At 44.0% G+C, this 6,029-nt stretch overlaps 1 pseudogene; it reads right to left on the bottom strand.

Moving 5' to 3' along the window:
• Nucleotides 1-641: 641 nt before the first annotated feature.
• On the bottom strand, nucleotides 642-1,720 carry LOC146196339 (uncharacterized; annotated as a pseudogene).
• Between the last annotated feature and the right edge of the window lie 4,309 nt (nucleotides 1,721-6,029).

Raw genomic sequence — 6,029 nt, 5'->3', positions numbered from 1 at the left:
CTGCAACAACCTCCGCAAGGAGGTTAGCAGTATAGTGATGTAGGGGGTGTATAAGTTTAAGCGGCTTTTACTTTGCTGTCGAGATACCGGATATCTTGTGGAGTGACAAGCTGATCTAGAAAATTGTAGCGACGCCGAAAAGGCACTTGTACGGATTGGTAACAAGGCCATATTCATCAAGGCGTTGTAAAAGGGTGCGCAGATGAGTGGCGTGCTCATCTTCGGAATCCTCGGAGGAGCTTGCGACGATGAAATCATCGATTTAGGCGAAAACGAAGTCGAGGCCTCGCGTAACCACGTTAACCAGTTCGCTGAAAAATCTGTGCAGCGTTGCGCAATCCAAAAGGCATCCTCACATAATCAAAGAGGCCAAATGGGGGGGTAATGGCCGTCTTCAAAATATCAGCGGGCTCCACAGGGATTTGATGGTAAGCCTTCACTCAATCAATCTTAGTGAATATCGCGCAACGAGCCAAATTTGATGAGAAGTCCAGTATGTCAGGAAGTGGAAAGCTGTCCTGTAAAGTGTGAGCATTGAGGGCGTGGTAACCTCCACAAACCTCCAGTCGCCCGGATATTTCTTTGGCAAATTGTGGAGTGGTGATGCCCAGTTGCTGGAGGAAGGGCGCACAATGCCGAGCTCAAGCATGTGTTGAAACTCGCAGCGAGCGACAGCGAGGCGTTTTCCAGACAGGCGGCGAGGGCGAGCAATCAGGTGGTCCTGAGGACGCGATGTGGTGAGTGATCGAGTATTTCACCGGTGACTCTCTGGTATGCGGCTTCGCGACGTTGGGAAAATCGGCAAGGATTTTCCCATACGACGAAGCAGGGACGAGCGCTTTAAGACTTTTGCCGAAGAGGTGGAGTACGCCATTGACAGAGAGTTTCATGCTGAGATCAATGTAGTGATGGGCCTGCGTATCGACAGCGAGGTTGAAGAAACTGAGGAACTCAACGCCGAGAACAGCTGGCGAGACATCGGCAATGGACGAAAATCCAGCGGAACTACCGGCGCATCCAAGTTAAAGTGTAAGAGATGTAAGAGACCGTTGGCCGTACGTGAGGATGGGGGAGTTGCATATGGCTTGGAGCGGGGAGGTCGGCTCGTTGCGGTGGCGATCTGCCCAAGATGCTTTTATTACACTGGCCTGGGCTCCCGTGTCAACGAAGAAGCGAGCGCCAGTGATCTTGTCCGAAACATAAAATAGGCGGCATGTTCGTCCACCAGTACCACTTGCCGCCGTCAGCTGCCGGTCGCAGCGTTTCCAGACCAGGAGCACGGATGAGTGCACTTGCGGGCAGATCTGCCGCAAATACGGTGGTGCACACAGCCGAGGAGGAAGAGTCTTGCCGCGCTTTGGACGGTTGGAGTTCCGGTAAGGGCACTGGTTCCTGGGAGTGGCGGCAGGACTGGAAACTCGGCGGAGAACGGCGTGGCAATGGCGCGAGATCATCAAGCCACCTGGCTAAAGCATCCAGTCGCTCTTCTGTGCTTACAAGCTAGAAGGCTGTGGTAGTAGTGGAAGGCGGAGCGGTCTCGGCGCTGACGCTGGCGTGCCTTGAGTAATCCGCAACACGGTCCGCGAGTTCGGCGAGCTTGTCCAGAGTGACATCACCCGCAGCCACGAGGACGAGGACCATGTTGGGGAAGCCGCTGGAGAAACAACTCACGTAGTAAATTGTCCGGCCACGAGGGGGACTCTCCAAGCAACTGTCTCATTTCATTTTATTCATTCATTCATTTATTAATACTGTCAGCCTATGCAGGCTATCACAGGAGTGGAAATAAATAAGTCACAAAAAAGGAGTACATTTCAACAACTACAAAAGTCCGATACAAAAATGCAAGAAAATACAGTGCACGTAAAACAGAACGTCAAATAATACAGCAAAACAAACAAAAGGAACCAAATTATGCAGAGGAACAACTTTTATATTGGCGCGTTTTGTTCAAAGTATGTTTTGAGGCTTTCAAGAACGGCATCTAGAGTATTACTTTTTACAATGCAGTCAGGCAGCATGTTCCATCTTTAATCACACGCGGAAAAAAGCTGTATTTAAAACAATCATTATCAAAAAGCGGCACAGGAATATTATTTTTATTTTCAGATACTGCTAATCCCATTCGGGATTGTCGCAGGTGGGCATATGTTAGTACAGAGAAGTGTATATAGAGCATATAAGGAACACACAATGACATGATTATATGTACAAAGCAAATCAAGAATGTAAAATGCATAGGGTACTAAAATGGTGAAACATATTATACAAACAACAACAAATATGAAGCAGATATGAACGAGAATTATACATGTATTATGACACTACACTAAGATAAAAAAAAACATAAACGTACTGTTTTCACATGTATACGCGTAAATGACAAGGAACAGAATAAGAACAGAATCGAACGGGTGGCATACCGAAAATATGAGCATAAAATAACTTTTCGCTATGTTAAATATCTTTCCACTGCGGTTCCAAACTTAGTAAACGAAGATAAATTAGTAATAGATGAACTCGGGCTGTTCCATTCTCTTGTGGCTAAAGGGAAGAATGAGTATTTGAAGCAGTAAGTGTGGAAGTGATATTCAGTTAGCGTATTTGAATGCTTATTACGTGTCGGTCTAGTTGCAGAGAAAGCGATGTATTTAGCAGGATCAACTTTTAAGTGTCGATGAAGTAGTTGGTACAGAAGTTTGAGCCGTGCAATATTAGCTCGGGTTTGAAGTGTTTTTATTCCCTGTATTTTCATTATTTCAGTTGGTGAGTCAGTTGTTCTGTATTTATTGAATATGAACTTTACTGCCTTCCACTGTACTGCTACAATTTTATTTATGTCTTGATTGGTAAAAGGAAACTATACGACATTTTCATATTCGAGGAAAGAGCGAATCAGTGTATTGTAGGCTAGTAATTTAGTTTTATAGGGAGCTATTTTGAGGCGCCGCCTCACAAAGAATAGTCGTTTTAGTGCAGTTGAGGTTATATAATTGATGTGGGCGTTCTATCTGAGCGTCACAAGTTAATAATAGGCCTAAGTATTTATGTTCATTAACTGCAGCGATAGGGGTGCCATTTATAGTGTACTGAAATCTTGATGTATGCTTCTTTCTAGTTATTGGCATGACAGCAGATTTTGTTGCATTAAGTGTCATCTGCCAGTCAGAGCACCAGTTGCTAATAGTTCTAGTGCGCTGTTCAGGGCTCTGTGGTCATCGAATGAGTTGATTTCTCGATATATAATGCAATCATCGGCGAAAAGCCGTATGTCAACGTTCAGCTTAGTCACTATATCATTGATGAAGATTAAGAATAATACAGGTGCCAAGACGCAGCCTTGGGGTACGCCTGATGCAACGGGAAGTAAATTAGACGTTTGATCATTGATAGTTGCTAATCCAGTTAACTATAGCGCCTTGGCCTAGCGTCGATTGTAATTTGTTAACAAGCTTAGTCTGCGACGCCCGATCAAACGCCTTTGAAAAGTCTAATAGTATTAGGTCTGTTTGTTTCTGGTTGTCTATGGTTTTAGATAAGCTGTGCACTAATTCCAATAACTGAGTTACGGTTGAAAACCCCTGACGGAAGCCATGTTGGAATGAAGACAATATGATGTTAGTTTCGAGAAAAACATTTATGTGCTTAAGGATTAAATGCTCGAGGAGTTTAGACGTGGTGCAGGTGATGGAGATGGGCCTGTAATTAGTAACATCTGATCTGTTTCCTGATTTGTGTACCGGTATTATTTTGGCCATTTTCCATTCATTTGGCAGAGCACAAGTTGAGAGGGATTCAATAAATATTATATGTAAGTATTTGGATACCCACTCGGTATACCTATGCAAAAAGGAATTTGGGATTTTATCTGGCCCTGGCCCCTTCTTAGTGTCCAGATTTGGTAGCAGGTTCAGTACCCCACTCTCAGTTATATTTAGAGGCTCAATATTTTTTGTGGTCTGTTTACTCAGAGGAGGAACTGTACCATTATCCTTGGTGAATATTGAAGCAAAATAATCATTCAATGTATTCGCTTTTTTAGTGCTATCTTCTTCTCCGACTGGATTATCATTGGTAGTCTTGGAGTTAAGGTAACACCAAAATTTTGTTGGAGCAGCTCTTACAAAGTTGGGTAGCGTGTAGGAAAAGTAGTGTAATTTGGCTGCCTTTATTTGTACCTTTAGGTTTTGTACTGCTCGAGATAGTTTACTTTTTGTTCCCGAGCAAGATTTTATCTTCAACGATTTTTTAAGAGGATTAACTTTGCGCTTTGCATGAATTACAGCACGTGTAATCCAGGGGTTGCGTTTTCTAATGGCTTTCTTTTTCCGTGGGACGAAGTTATGAATGCAGTAAGATAAAATAGTTTTAAATCTATTCCATAGCGCATTAATATCTCTGGAAGAATCTAGTGCAAGATTATTGAAGGAGTCGAACTCATAGAAAAGATGTCTAGGATGCTAGTATCATCTGCTTTGGAAAAATCGAGAATGGTAGTACGTGCGCGTGAGACGGAATATGCGCTAGTAAGTGGCACACTGCACATGGTTAGTTTATGATCTGATATTTTCAAGATATTCCTTCAAGTATATACATACTATGCCGATGTCTTGATGACTCATCGGGGTGTATTGAAAAATAGTGTGATGTGTTAATCTTAAAGTGACCATGGATTAGAAGAAAGAGATACTTCAGCCTTTCTATCTTAGTGCGGCATTCCAGTTTTTCGAGGTTGGCTGATTTGCATAATTCGGTTGGTGACTTGGTCCTTCGGTATTTATTGTAGATAAAACGGGAAGCAAGTCTTCGGACTTTTTCAATTTTTGTTTTGTTAGATGGGGTGTAGGGGTCCCACACAATTTTCCCGTATTCAAGTACCGGTCTTACCAGGGTCCTATAAGTGAGTATTTTTATATCGGGAGTTGTGCTGCGGATATTACGGCCTAGCCTCCATATTACCCTGTATCCTTTAGAGCATACATTATTAATGTGCGTATTCCCGCGTAGGTCAGAACTGAAGGTCAAACCAAGATACTTGTGCTGTTGTACCCTATTAACTTGTTTACCTGCAATGTAGCAAGGAAATATCATAACATTTTTCTTCCTGGTAACAGACATGATTACAGATTTATTAGGGTTGAGTACCACTTGCCATTTAGCGCACCGGTTTTCAATTTCTTGTAGGCTAGTGTTCAGTTCTTCTAGGTCACTTACGGATTTGATTGTTTTGTACACCACACAATAATCAGCGAACAGCCTCATGCGACGCAGGAGCTGCGAAGGACGGCTATCCCCGAATTCTGTAGCGGTGAGAAGCTCCAGGCGTCGGACGCTGATTTTCAGTCAACGAGAGCCGCCTTCAGCGTGTCAAAAGGTCGGGCTATGTCCGGCGAGGAGATAATGTCCGCTAATTCCTCAGGGACATCAAGAGGCACGGAGGGCTCGAGATGGAGGAAGTTGGTCTCCTGGCTGCTGATAAGCCGCAAGTGTAAATGCGCCTCAACCTGGAGTAGCCAGGCACAAGGGCTGTTGGGTCAAAATGGTGGAAATTTGTAGGAGGGGTGGAAGAGCCAGCGTAATCCGTGTCACCAAATACGTCGGAGCTAGGATAAAGAATGCTTCTCCCATAGCCTCAGTCACTTTGGGACGTTAAACCCCACAAACCAACCAACTAAGATGAGGAATAAGCAGCACCGAAAGCGTTCGGGATCGAACTGTCTTTTTTTTTTTTATTGCGCTGCTCGCGCTGAGGCGCCTAGTGCCTACCTCTACTTTTTTTCTCCAGCGCCATGCCGTGGCTTGCGATGAGAGCGCGATTCGAAGGGCGCTACAGTCTAATTACGCCTATTAAGCCCCGCCTGGTGACGAACCGTTGTTTCTTAAATTCAGTACCCAGTCGGAAAAACTGAAGAAAATGTCTTGTTGTTACGACAGAATGTGTGGTTTTTAATGGGAACCCTGTTGTGACAACAGAACGTTCTGTAGTAACATCAGAAATTTCTGTAGTTACAACAAATTGTGCTACAGAA

Source organism: Amblyomma maculatum, chromosome 3, assembly GCF_055883805.1.
Source record: "Amblyomma maculatum isolate TAMU_Amacu chromosome 3, ASM5588380v1, whole genome shotgun sequence".
NCBI lineage: Eukaryota > Metazoa > Arthropoda > Arachnida > Ixodida > Ixodidae > Amblyomma > Amblyomma maculatum.
This window is presented reverse-complemented; position numbering and strand designations above follow the sequence as displayed.